This window comes from Lissotriton vulgaris, chromosome 11, assembly GCF_964263255.1.
Source record: "Lissotriton vulgaris chromosome 11, aLisVul1.2, whole genome shotgun sequence".
Taxonomy (NCBI): Eukaryota; Metazoa; Chordata; class Amphibia; order Caudata; family Salamandridae; genus Lissotriton; species Lissotriton vulgaris.
The window spans coordinates 747,753,938-747,769,420 of NC_141699.1; positions in this window are offsets into that span (position 1 = coordinate 747,753,938).

Sequence of the window (15,483 nt, forward strand, 5' to 3'; positions counted from 1 at the left end):
AACAGTTCATGTTTTAAATCACATGATTTGAATCAATATCAATGTTTTTTATAACCACTGGTAATTCACAGAGATTCAATAATTATCATATTTTTTAGTTTCAAAACAACTTTAGAACATAACACATCTTTGTTGCGAGCCCGATGCATTTCGGTACTCAGATGGTACCTTCCTCAGGGGCCATTCTGTTGTCAAGTGAGTTGGTATACTGTGTAAAGCTTCGTAGTTTCGCGGATATGCCAATAGTATAGTGTATACTGTTTATATCGACTTTTGACTTTCAGCCTTTAGCATGTTCTGTTCCCGAGTCTTGATACACCATCATATACAGACAACTTGAACTAAGTGAGGACATAGAACCCGGGAACTACAACAGAGAAAATGTAATCTACGGGCTTGACAAAGATGGAATAATAATTTAAACATTCAAAACGCGTCGAGGCATATTGATTTACATATTCCCAGGGTCAATTTGTTCCTGTATTTGCAAGATAAGGAGTACATCCAGCCACGTTCTAAATAATTTTCCCACAGGATATGTTTGTCTAATGACAGTATATTGTCTAAAAAACTCTTTTTCTCTTCTGTCCATGTTGGTTCGTATTGTGATTTATGTTCTGTGTAATATTGTGATTATTTTAGAAATTGTTTTTTAGGCATTGTTTGAGATATGTTTGTGAGATTTGTGGTACTGTAATTCTGGACCCCTCCGTTTCACCAGCCTCGGGGTCCAACACTCGTGTTATAAAATACCGTCGTATCATGACGAATTTGGTATCTACGAACCGGTAATGATTAGGACATCATCCCCATGCATTTGCGTCATGATTAAGCGATGCTAACACCCTCAAATCTTGATTTGCCTCTCGAACCCGCAGACTCCATTTTGTAAACGGCATCCATCTTATGGCTTGCCCTCATATAAGTCAATTGATTAAAGCCGAGCTTGATCTAAAAGGACACGTCCTTTGTAGCTGACTCCCCCATGACCTGGCCGAGCTGACTCCACTGCCTCCAGCCAAGCCTGTTTGGGCAGCTCCTCGCCCAGTGGCCGAGCCCGATATCATCAAAGCACAACATGTCATAAACCCTTCACTGCATACAAACGCTGTTTTCCATACACACACACACCTGTCCATGATTCTTGTTTATGACCCGTTTCATGATGGGAGGGGGCTCGACCTTATTGGCATTTCATCGATATCTGATGGGAGTTCTGGATCTGGCGGGGTAATCCATCACAAACTGGACATCTAAAATATGTGCTGACCAGCATGACTTCGCTCTTTGTATTATTGTGGAAATATTTGTATTGCCATACCGTAAACTTAAGAATTCTTGCCTGCAGCTGTTATTTATGTATATAAGGAGAAGTCTGGTTCTGTAAAAACGAACAGTCTCCTGAGAACTTACGGCCCGTGTTGTCGTACTTCTAGGACGCATGTTACTTGGTTGCAGCCAATAAACTCGATCTTTGACTTCATCTAGAAGACTCTGAGTTTCTGTAAGTCCAGAACAGGGAGAACTTAGAGGTCTTTGGGTGTGGTCCCCTGGCACCACCGGGTCTCTAAAAACCCGGCACCTCAGTTGGCGCCCAACTCGAGGCGATATCAAGCGGTGACGGTCCAAGCCAGATGTTCGTGAGGAGCTTCGTGTGAAAATTCCGGAGGACGGCCAGCCACTTCAGCGACCCCTGCATGTCGACGTGGTTCCGAAGGTCTTTGCTGTGAGGTTCCCCGCGTCCCGACGGCTACGAAGGACTGCTGCCCTGACTATCGCCCTGTTTTGGACCCAGTGATCCTTGGTAGAGCGAAACGATAGATGAGTCTTCTAGTGACGTCACCGATCTTCAATATTCAGTTAAGTATAAGTGGAGCGTCTCCCAGTTCTTAGTTTGGTTCTTAGTTTTGGTATCCCAGAGATACGGTTTGTATTATTGGTACTTGCAAGCACCAAAACCGAGGGGTTCGTGTATTCACGATAATATCATAATTAGATAATCCCTTGAAGTTTGAAGCTAGACTAGTGAGCAAAGATGCCTGGTCTCAGCAGACTTGGAAACTTGTTTTGTCTTGGTTGTAGTAAGGACTCCCGATTAGAGGATTCGTGTCCGGTTCCTCCGATTGGAACTCCAACATATGAGTTATATATAAAGCATGGAGTAGGTCCTATTACGTATAACGAGGTATGGATAAAATACACCCGCAAGGATGGTGTTTTAAAATGGCCCCAATATGGTAGTTTTGACTCAGAAATATTAGACAACCTCGAGGTCAAATTGTTCAAGAAGAAAGCCCGGCCGGCGATGTTTGACTCTTTTCGCTTATGGCGCAAAGAAGCCAAACAGAAAGAAATAAGATTAGCAAAGAAGAATAGAAGAGGTATGTCAATGGTGCAAGCCGCCATTGCATACAGAGATAATGAGGAAGAGCAAGAAAGTGAACAAATGCTCAGAAGCAAGAAGTTAGCAGTAGATAAATGCTACCCGATGTTGCCACATGAAGGACAAAGTTCAAAAGGGAAATCAGAGAACGATCCTTTAATGTCGCACTTATTGAATTCACCACCCCCATATGCGCTAGATGCTACTGCACCCCCGAAGCGCTTTGTTATACCGCGCCCAGGTGCACGAAATGCAGCTCTTGCACAAACACCAGCTCCTCTTCAGCTGGTTCCTACTTCTCCGGCGCAGCCTTCTCAAGGGCCGCCGCCTTTGCTACATACTCCTTCTACTTCTACAACCTTGCCTACTGCTCCAACTATTCACTACGATACTACGTCTGCTACTGCCTCAACTTCCTCTGCTGTCGCTTCGACTTCCTCTTTACATCAGCCTGTCTTCTCTGGCGCATCTGTTTTGCCGCAAGCTTCTCCTTCTGTCAGGCAGAGAGTGGCAAGAACTGTCACTGGTCTATTCTCGCCCTTCTTTGGGTCGCCTAAAACGACCCCTAAACCAGAACGTAGACAGTTGCGCAGTCAACTACCCGACTACGAGGAAAGAGAAGTACTGAATGAGTTAGCACGCAAATGGGTTACTGATACTGTAAGATATGATCTTCAGTCTGTTATGGAAGTTTTCCGTCAGTGGGACCCATCCACTCAAAGATACGTATTTGAGGAGATGTGTGTGTACCTCTGGGAAGATGTACGAGACAATGACCCAAAACGCAGAATGCAGGAACTAGCCCGCATGCGATTCAAATTTTACGAAGGCATGATTATAGGCACAGATGTTGAGAAAGCAATGGATTTGTTGTTATCTTATAGGAGCACAGGAAATAGCTCTAGATCGTTTGATGAGGACGATGTGTCTGGTAGGAAAAAGGCGCGACAGTACCCCATGAGAGAGGTTCCTCCGGTATGGAGGGAAGGCGATGCGAACGCGCAACCGCCTGTTCCACCGCATTTCCAGCGTGTATGGGTACATGTCCCCTGGAAAAGATCCGAAGTTTTAGCACTCAAACAGACACTACCTGATCCACGTAAAAATCCCGCAGGGTATTACAAGGAATTATCACAGACTGCCAGCTCATGTATAATGAATTTAGCAGATATAGACATGTTGTTTGGGAACGTGGTTCCGCATCCCTTATGGAGTAAAATTCGTCATGTAGATCACGATCAGGAACTAGGTGACTCATGGGCTAATATCACTGCTACTGATGCCAGACAAGTTGGTGGTTCTAAACCCGAGCCTTTAATAGCAGATCTTCCAGGTAGGATCATTGCGTACATGAAAACGTTGATGCCTGAATTACGCGTAAATTGGGACAAGCTATCTGCGTGCAAGCAAAAGAAAGATGAGAATGTGTCCGACTTTTTCACGAGGTTTGAGGAGACTTTCACCGATCATAGTGGTCAGGATATGGCTACCGAGGGTGGCCAAAGATTGTTTGTAGACAAATTTGTACATAATTTGCTTCCTGAATTATGCAATAAATTGAAAGATTCAGAGAGTGCTTGGGCTGTTTCCACGTCAGCACAGATTTTAGCCACAGCCCAGTACTATGAAAATAGGCGCAAAGACGAGCTAGATAAGACAGAGAAGAAGACTAAGGAACTAAAGACTAAAGTTCTTCTCCAGCAAGCATACCCGCCTCGCACCCCTAGTCAGCCAAATTATCAGCAACCACAGCAGTATTCGAGAAACGCGCAAGGAAACGAGTTTTCCCACCAACGTTCTCCATATGGCCCGAATCAATGTGCATATTGCAAAGAAGAGGGTCATTACAAAAGTAATTGCCAAGCTCTTGCACGACGTTTAAGCGGTGTTTCCAGCGCAAGAGGTAGAGGTGTTCAACAGGTTCCTAGAGGTAGGGGCCGTGGAAATTTCTCCCAGAACACCACTTCTTTTCCGCCTCAGAATTCTATGAATAGCTTAGACCAACAGAACAATACATCTTCTAGGTCAGCTCAGTACTATGCAGATGACTATTATGCAGAGACTGAGAATGAGGGTAATAATTGCTAGGACAGCCATGGACAAAGAGAGGGAGTTGTTTCAGTTCCAGTAGATCAGAATGGACCTTATGTAGAGGTAATTACATCCGGAGTGTCGGAGCCATTTCTGCTGGATACTGGTGCTACAAAAAGTTTGATTATGCACTCAAAACTTCCTGGCGCACCTTTGTCTGGCGAAATGAATGTTTCAGTAGGTTTTTCTGGCGCCCCTGTTAGAAACCCGATCTCCAGTCCCATGCCCCTTTCTGTTGGCCCATGCGAATTAGAAGCACCCCTCATTCTTACCACAGGTTGTGGCGAAAATTTGTTAGGTTTGGATTTACTGAAGAGACTATATGCGACCTTGTACTGTTCTCCTTCAGGAGTACAGCTTACGCTTGGTAAAAGAGTGATTTCCCCGATGTATGTGTCAAAAGAAAGAATTCCGACTGAGTTATCATCTCTTCCAGATGTACTTTGGGCGAATGGCTCTAATGATGTGGGTCATTTGGAGATAGCACCGTATGTCATAACATTAAAAACTGACGTCAGGTTGCCACGTATTCCCCAGTATAAAATGTCAAAAGAATGTGAAAAGGCTTTGCTAGAAATAATATATGATCTGATTGAGAAAGACGTCATTGAAGAAACCACAGGCAACATTTGCAACAGTCCTGTTTTGCCTGTCTTAAAGCGTACCGATCCTTCACAGCCCCCTGTGTACCGATTCGTGATCGACCTAAGGGAAGTGAATAAGATCGTTGTACCGCAGTTTCCAGTCGTCCCCGACATTACTGCCTTATTGACAATGGTTCCAGCCTCAGCCAATTGGTTTTCGGTGATTGACCTGAAGAATGCTTTCTTCAGCATCCCGATTGCCGAGGAGAGCAGAGATATCTTCGGCTTCAATCTAGGAGGACGAAGTTTCCGCTTCAGACGCGCTCCTCAGGGCTACTGCGAGAGTCCATCAATATTCAGTCAGGCTCTGAAAACGCAACTCGATACGATTGTTCTACCTGGTGGCGCGACTCTGATACAGTATGTAGATGACTTACTGATCGCTGCAGATACTGAAGAGATTTGCAAACAAGCCACGTTGTCATTGTTGCGTCATTTATGTGACATGAAGCACAAAGTCTCGCTTTCCAAACTACAATTTTGCCGACAAGAAGTAACCTACTTAGGTCACATCTTATCGAAGGAGGGAAGGAGACTGACCCCAGAAAGAATACAGGCGATTGCAGAACTGAGTGTCCCAAGGACACAAAGAGAAGTGCGTGCCTTCTTGGGCATTACATCATACTGTAGACAATGGATACCGAATTTCTCACTGCTGGCTAAACCCTTGCTGGCATTAATGCGTAAAGACACACCCAATCCTTTGCCTTGGTCTGAAGATTGTCAGGCGAGTTTCCATGAGTTGCGTGAAGCATTATGTTCGGCTCCTGTGTTAGGCAATCCCGACTACAGCAAGCCGTTTACATTATACATCCATGAGAAGGAAGGTTGTGCATTATCAGTCCTGACACAGCACTTTGGAGACAAACAACGCCCATGTGCATACTTCTCCGCGACTCTAGATCCCGTAGCTAAGGCATTACCGAGTTGTTTGAGGGCCACTGCCGCAGCGGCTGTCTGTATTCGACAGTCGGCTGGGTTAGTCATGAATAATACTCTGACCGTTATGGTCCCACATGCAGTAGATATCCTACTGAACAGGACGAAAACACAGCACCTAACTAGTGCTCGACTGTCCAGCTATGAATTGACCCTGTTGGCAAGCCACATTCAAATACAGAGGTGTGATACACTCAACCCAGCTATGTTACTACCCATTCCACCAGCAGAGACAGATAAAATCGACAAACATGACTGCTGCTTTAGGACAGAGGAAGAGACAAAAGGGAGAGTAGACTTGCAGGATACTCCTTTCCCTGAATGTAATGATAATTTATGGGTTGATGGTTCATGTTTCAAGTTGCCGAATGGTGACACGACTGCAGCATATGCCGTGACAACATTACATACGATTGTAGAGACAGCTCGCATCCCCCAGAATTCCGCACAAGCGGCAGAACTAATCGCACTCACAAGAGCGTGCGTGTTGGCGAAAGGAAAACGAGTGAATGTGTACACTGATAGTTAGTACGCCTTTGGCGTCGCCCACAGTTTCGGAAGATTGTGGCGTGAACGTGGGTTCCTGACGTCACATGGTGCAAAAATACAACATGGCCAGCTAGTACACGACCTTCTCGAGTCACTGACCTTGCCCCTACAGGTTGCGATTGTGAAGTGTAGCGCGCATAGGAAGATCCGAGATGATGTTGGTCGAGGGAATGCATTTGCCGATGAGGTCGCGAAAGAGACTGCAAGGAACACAATGAGTCGGATGTATGTTGTAGGTCCTGCTAGATGGACCCCTGATGTGGGTATGTGTGAGGACACCATCGAAAGCGTGAAATCTATACAATCTGACGCGACTGAGAAAGAGGTGAATGAATGGAGAAAAAGCAAGGGTAGGTTAGACGCGAATGGTTGTTGGGTCGAACTGTCAGAACATCAGCGATGGTTGTTTACTAACGCCTATGTGCTCGCAGTGGTGACGATGGCCCATGGAATGGCACACATCAGTGTGAAAGGAATATGTAAGCTGTTGGCCCCAGTATGGCAGAATAGTGGTATCCCAAGATGTGCAGAAAATCTGGTCAGAAACTGTATGGCGTGTTTGAAGCACAATCCCGGTAGGGGAACCCCAACCCCAGCTGGTCATTTTGCACCTCCAACGTATCCGTTCGAGGTCTTGCAACTCGACTTCATTCACATGGAGAAGTGCAATAACCTGAAATACATCCTTGTTGTCGTTTGCGCCTTCTCCAGGTGGATAGAAGCATACCCCCTTAAGGACAACACTGCATTGTCAACTGCCAAAGCCCTTGTCAAGGAATTTTTCCCTAGATTCGGCATGCCTAGGATTGTCTGGAGTGATAACGGAAGTGAATTTGTGGGACGAGTGATGAAGAGAGTGTGTGAGTGTCTAGGCATCCGCCAGAAGTTCCACGCTGCAAACCACCCCCAATCGGCAGGATTAGTAGAGTGCTATAATGGCACGTTAAAATTGAAACTGGCCAAGATCCGAGCCAGCACAGGCCTCAAGTGGCCCGACGCCCTGCCTTTAGCACTCCTGTCTACCAGGATGATTGTCCATTCTAGATTAGGACTTAGCCCTTACGAGATAGTGTTTGGCCGCCCAGCTAACATCTGGGGTGTGCCAAGGCCTAAAAGGATAAGTGAGATCGAGCACCCTGTACTGTTTGACTATTTGCACGAATTGACAACTAAACTGCATGCTTTACATCAACAGGTCCACAGCTCCTCTCCACCTGCGTCTGACGATCCAGGCCACACTATCGAACCCGGCTCCTGGATCCTGATTCGGAATTTCAGACGTACCAAGAACGAGGAGCCTCGCTGGACCGGACCTTTCCAGGTTTTACTATCGACCCGCTCTGCAGTACGTGTCCACGGAAAGAAACATTGGGTGCACGGCGCCCATTGCAAAAGGGTCCCGTTGCCCCTTCCATACGACCGATGGGTCCAGCAAGGAGTCGCTGACTCCGAGACCGAATCTGTACCACGTTTTGTCCCCTTCAGCGATGCACGATTAAAAGGAACTAATACCGACAAAGAGAGTGATTGTATTCTGCAAGGATCTGTGCCACCGTCGCTGCAGTTGGGCACTACAAAACCTGAAACACTGTTTGAAGATCACACCGTGCCTGAAAAGGAACAATATAATCTAAGGTCAAGACCAAAGAACTGACATACTCGAACTAGTGCGATCTTCCCTTTTTCCATGAACTATTTTTGATTCCACAGCTCTCTCCCAGGGAACTAGCTCATTTTTGATTTTCGAACCGCCATCCGGTTCTGCTGCTAAGGCCGCGGTTGAAGTCTGAGGAGTGCAGCCGGGGACGCCTAGGTCAACGGTTCTGGTCAGTCTGAGGGAATCACCCGGGACTGGACGGAGCGCACATCTTGGCAGAAGCAACCACCCACCGTGGGCAGCAACCAGAGGATGGAGTTTCCAGGGGTTGAGAGACCTGCTAGACACATGACTTTTGAAAAGAAAATATGTACAATAATGGCAAAGAGACGTTTTCTAGTGTTAAGCATCCTAATGTTGTGTAGTATAATAATGTTTTTGACTAGCTTTGCTCTGTCCATTTTTCGAGTTCCATTGATACACAACACACAACTCGCACCTTCTCCCACTGATCCGACACACTCCTTCCATCCCCTACCTGAACACGAGTCTGCCAGAAGACTCGAATTTGTAAATAATTCATTTGTCTCACTCCTACACCAGCACCAATCTGTTATGAACAACACAAACTGTTGGATATGTGGACTCATGCCGCACACAACCGATAAGGGTATCCCTTACTTCGTCCTGCCCTTCAGTTATTACGGTTATTTGTGGGCTTTCCAGACCATGTTCCTGTTTTCCCTTGAACCATACGTTCGGGGAGAGAACTCAAACAACAAGGCATTAATAGCAGGAATCAAGAACATGAGTAGAGATATTGACACGATCAGAGCCACTCCCAAAGATGAGTTTACCCCATACAGTAGGTGGAACATCACCAAGTATGGGATTTCATTAAGTGAGAGCCAGAAATCAAAGAAATCATCCTCAGTCTGGGTAGTACCCCACCGTGGTCACTTATGTCTGCAAGGCATTGGCAGGGATCCCGAAGCACAATTGGGGAAGAGCATATGCACGGAAACATACGTGTTTGCCTCCTGAACTTCCCCTCCATTCTTGGCGGCTAAGGGTACATACTTCATCTGCCACGACAAGACATACACTTGGTTGCCTGCTGACTTCTCGGGCACATGCTTCATCTCGTTTCTGCTGCCACCCACCTACACGGCCGGGGCAGATTACCATCGGACAAGGACAGTTAGGGGTGTCGTGAGTCAAGACGACACTGCGGGCCAAGAATTTGGAGACTTCGCAAAGGGTTTTCTGCCATTTTGGGGGCCTATGGTGAACAGCAGGAACATTCGACAATTGACGAGGATAGTTGAGTCCGCCGTGACTGAAACGGCCGGTGCCCTTAGCAACCTGACAGCTGAGCTTCAGTCGGATCGACTTATGACCCTTCAAAACCGGGTTGCCCTAGATGTCACACTTGCAGACCGTGGTGGTGTATGTAGAGTGATCCAATCTAGTTGCTGCATTTTCATCCCCGATAATGCTCCGACAGTGTACCAGGCCATCTCCAAATTACACAAAATCTCCGATTCCCTTCACACAGAGAAAGGGGATTGGTCTCTGCTAGGGTGGTTCTGGGAACTGATCTCTGCCTGGGGATGGAAAACTCTGATCTTCATTGGGATGATCTTAGCCGTTCTGTTTATGTTCTGCCTGTTTGTACAGTGCGCTCCTGCAATATGTAGCCTCTGCGCCACTTCATGTGTAAGGAAGTCTGTGTCAAGGGACGAACTGAGCAACAGAATGATGCTACAGCAGCATCTCCGTGAATTCATCAATACCGATTTGGACTCTGACTAGCGTGAGTTATTGCCTTACATAAGGGCAAAAGGAGGGTCTGTGGTACTGTAATTCTGGACCCCTCCGTTTCACCAGCCTCGGGGTCCAACACTTGTGTTATAAAATACCGTCGTATCATGACGAATTTGGTATCTACGAACCGGTAATGATTAGGACATCATCCCCATGCATTTGCGTCATGATTAAGCGATGCTAACACCCTCAAATCTTGATTTGCGTCTCGAACCCGCAGACTCCATTTTGTAAACGGCATCCATCTTATGGCTTGCCCTCATATAAGTCAATTTATTAAAGCCGAGCTTGATCTAAAAGGACACGTCCTTTGTAGCTGACTCCCCCATGACCTGGCTGAGCTGACTCCACTGCCTCCAGCCAAGCCTGTTTGGGCAGCTCCTCGCCCAGTGGCCGAGCCCGATATCATCAAAGCACAACATGTCATAAACCCTTCACTGCATACAAACCCTGTTTTCCATACACACACACACCTGTCCATGATTCTTGTTTATGACCCGTTTCATGATGGGAGGGGGCTCGACCTTATTGGCATTTCATCGATATCTGATGGGAGTTCTGGATCTGGCGTGGTAATCCATCACAAACTGGACATCTAAAATATGTGCTGACCAGCATGACTTCGCTCTTTGTATTATTGTGGAAATATTTGTATTGCCATACCGTAAACTTAAGAATTCTTGCCTGCAGCTGTTATTTATGTATATAAGGAGAAGTCTGGTTCTGTAAAAACGAACAGTCTCCTGAGAACTTACGGCCCGTGTTGTCGTACTTCTAGGACGCATGTTACTTGGTTGCAGCCAATAAACTCGATCTTTGACTTCATCTAGAAGACTCCGAGTTTCTGTAAGTCCAGAACAGGGAGAACCTAGAGGTCTTTGGGTGTGGTCCCCTGGCACCACCGGGTCTCTAAAAACCCGGCACCTCAGATTTTAACCATTTTATAAAAATGCTTTTTACATTGTGATAACAATAATTGAATAAAACATGTTTTGTAATTTTCCAATTGAATGTTAGCATATGATTTTATTTGTTGGGTGGGCTGGAAGCAATACCAGTGTGGTCGTCTGATAGGTAACAGATACATTTCAATCTAGTAGAGGTCTAGGTGATGTTACATATACTATTGTTCAATGGATTATTTTTTTAACTTGTGAAGAGTACCCTACTCCCTGGTTCTGAGCAAGGGGGTCTCTCTCTGTTTAACACACGCCCTCGGCTCATATACTACCACATTTCCTACTCCACCTGCGGAATTCCAGCCGCTCGCACTACTAATAACAGATAAAGAGGGAGATCACCTTGTCACTAAACTATACCGAGCGTGCTCAGTGTTTAAACCGGCTCGGGATCAAGGGCCAAGAGTCCATGAGAGAAGGATCTGGGACAACCATTGCCGGATAAGGAATGGACATGTTGCCTAGAGCAAATGCATAGGGTTTCTCCCAATCATAGGCACAAACTCCTTCACCTACAGTTTATACATAAGACTTACATCACACCGTTCCAACTAAACAAATTTGACCCAACTAGGCCACCCACCTGCCCAAAGTACCAGGCTCCTGTGGCGGACTTTGCCCACATGAACTGGGTATGCTCCTGAATAGTATCCTACTGGGCTGACGTCTTCCAAACGATCTCAGATGTTATAGCTATCCCCTTCCCTCCCTCTCCCAAATTGGCTTTATTGGGAATAGTTAACTCTGTCGAATTGTGTTTCTGACGTTTTTTTGCTCTGGCATTACTACAGCGAAAAGGGAAATTGCTGTGCACTGGGGGGCGAAAACCGTCCTGACGAAGGATATGCGGATGCGCAATATGGCATACTGCGATGCACAAACTGAAATATATGCTACACTTTAACCCCCAACCGCCCGCCCTAGAGATATTTGGCATATTTACCGCAACTACTTGCGGCAGGCACAACAGCCATCCCCATGTCCCTCCCCAAGTAATCTACACACTGATGAGGAGCAGAGGCCGCAGTCTCCGCTAACTCCCACTACTCTTCTGGCACCTCAGGATGGAATTACACTCCCTGTGGTACGCCACGAAGAGGGCTGATTGCAGGCGACATGTAAAGGTATTGCATTACACCTGCTGCTCAATGGGACACCCCATTGCACTGGGACTGGGAGCATATGTATTATGTCTGCTTGTATTCCTGTACTTGCCATAAGCCAGTGAGAGAGATGAACCCCCTCCCCCGACGTCCCTCCCCCATTTCCCCATGTATGAATTTCATATGTTTGAGTTGATGTTTTTTTTTATACGCATTTCACTGCTGCAGTTAATGTGAATACATGTTTGACTGCCTTAAAGCTAACGCTTTGGTATGTGTTGTAATTTGTTTTTGTTATGGCATATGATAAAAAATCTCAATATCATTTTTTTTTTAAAGTGTGAGTTGTTATATTGTACTCTACTAAAGCTTTTACATAGGTATATCGTTACATGGAAATTTACAGATTACTGTGCTAGGCAAAGGCTAAAGTGTTGGTTACACATTCTGACAAACCCTGGGTGAAGCACTGTTAGGCCATTTTACCATGGGCAGTATATTACAATGCTGTATGTAATTTTGTATATGTTTTTAATTTTACAGCTGTATTTCTGAAGACTGAGCCTTGTGCTCAAAACAGAAGGCCTAAATTGGTTCTGGTGACAAGCTAATGATAAAGTTTACAAGTCTGATTGGTTCATTTGGAAAAGTTATGTCGGATACCATAGATTAGACCTGTTTGGAATGAAAGACTACAACAAAGAGACTGACATATTTGTGGTGAAAAGCACATGCTAAAGCCAATAGACCTTAAAGTGTGGCGTGTTATTACAATATGTATATACTGTGCATAATACCATTCTAAGATGGCCACCTGCTACTGTGCTTGCTATTTACTCTTTTCACGTTTATATTTTGAATGACCTTCCACATTCTTGTTGATTTTGTGCATGTTATATTGTGGCTGCATGAGTGGGTGAAACACAAGAATCAATAAGTGGGTGGATGTATGGATGAGACATAGTCCCTGTATGATGAGTTATTAAGTGCCAAAACACACTGTTGACTGAGGAGGCACTTCACTTCCATAACTATTGACATGACTAATGCTTGTTTTAAATATTTTATTTTGGATCGTGTACAGTGGGCATATACATAAGATGTGTTCTGTTTTTTCATTTGCAGATAAACACAAGCAACACTTTCTTAATCCTTTCACCTGTGGGTTCAAAGATCCCTCACATTGTCTTACTGGCAGGTGTGATAAAACAAAGTCAGACTTTAATCAATCCATGCTTGTTTCTTTTGAGATTAGTTCCAAATCGACATTGAAAAGCTTGGCGTAATTTTACCCAATAACATTTTCAGTAGCTATTTGGTCAAGTAAAATAAAGATTCCCATTGATTCCGAGAGATTAAAAAGATATTAAGTGGGATCTACTGGAATATTCAGTTGTAAACAGTTGGAATTCCAGAGCAAGTAGGTGTTTTAAAGCCCCCCCCCCCTCCCTTATTAGCTCTACTACAAGCTGCCATGTAGTTAAAAGAGATTTCCTAAAAGGGAGCTCTCATTTGAATTGGATATGACATTGTGACTTAACGATTTGCTAACTGCCTAATACATCTGATTGCTAAAGTATTCAGAGCCCCCTTCAATGTTGCAAAATAAGTTGATCAACCGTATAATGTAAATAGTTGAAGTTATCCTAACTACAGTTAAGGCAGCCCCCGCTGATAAACCTGAATGCTGATATGTTCATTTTTCTTGAGCATGAGTCACCCTCAGACATCACTTGTTCAAATGTTGGTGGTGTACTTTACATTTCATTGTAGGGATAAAGATTACCTCAAATAGGGATAAGGTATAAGATATACGTCTTGGTTCTGCAAATTGACCGAGTCAACCCTGTCTGCTTTCTAGTGAAAGCGATGACTTAATTTTTTTATATAGCGATTATAAGGAAATGATCCCAATTTTATTTTTCCTGACTCACCTTTCCTCTTTGAAATCCGTCAGTCTGGTCGCCAGTACCCACATTTGACGTGCAATGGAAGAGGCAGCTTCTATTTGGTAAAGTCATACCATCACCTTTCTGAAGTCATTACCAAATCGATGCTTTGCAAACTCAATTGTGGTCACAAGCCTCAGCTACATTTTATAGGAAAATGTTAGAAAGGGGAGACGGCCTTTTCACACCTTCTATTCCTAACGGTTCGAAATGTTTTTGTAACTCTCAAAGATATTTGCAGATCTCAAGATACTTTTGATAGGTTCTAATTTTGGATTTCCGGTCATGAAACCTGTAATTTCGCGCGTCGCGGTCTTTGTGACCACAAAATCTATTAGTGCATCAGGCCTTACATACGATCTACCACATGGTGGTGCTGTCTATCTATTTTTAAGATGAGCATATCCACAGTAATTCATAATTTGTTAGACATAAATGAATAAATCCTGCCATCCATGCCTTTCTTGTTGCTTTAGGTGGCCTGGAAAAGCCGAAATTGTCACAATTGTAGCAGTATGCTGGTTAGTAGTGTTGGTACTGTCACTGGCAGCGCTGACAGAGGTAATGGATTGTGAAAGCTGCACCAGCCTGATGGGAAGCGCCCTGGCACTTACATTTTTACAAATTAAGCACTGAAAAAAACATTAAACTTTCATCTTAAAGAATAGGCAAATACTTTAAAACCGAGCCTCCTTTTTATTCATCATCACAAAGAAGGCACCTTCAAATACATGAATTCAGGCTTTGCACTGTACAAAACAAAGTTGCTCCATTTATAATTTTAATGGAGGCCACATATGGGTACACATGACAGCTAACTTGCCTTTCAGTTCACCATTACCATTGTCTTTTTGAGGGAGGTGGTGGGGGAGCAGGAACGATGCTCAGTTTATGTTTAATAAATACTTTGAAGTAAAAAAAGAATGTTCCTTTTGGGAAAGTCTAATGAGTTCAAGCTCATTCATTCATTCAGCTCAATCAGAAACCTTACATCAAATTCAAGCTCTCCACGCCATCACGTGAAACACTTACAAGGAAAAGTAATACTATTACAAAAACAGGCTATTTATTTGCAGCATAAAAAAAGACATTCATATGGGTGTACAGTCAATAAAAATGTTCATTTCATTTTTTTAAAAACAGAATTACAGTTCTAAATAAAAAACTTTGAATAATAGCACAGGAGAAAAAAGTGTGGGGGAAAGACAGTAAACTTTGTCTTGTCGTTGTTAATTAGGACCCTCAGTGGGCAACACAAGGTCGGGCTTCCCTTCCCTATATCCAATTGTTGGTTTGCCCCTCCAAATTTAACAAATATACAATGCGTCAACGCGTTTCGGAGGCTTTCGCTGATTCTAGCCTCCTTCTTCAGGACAAGAGCAATTTATTTCTCCACATCCAATGTGTCACCTGTGCAAACGCACTTAGGTGAACTGGTTGTT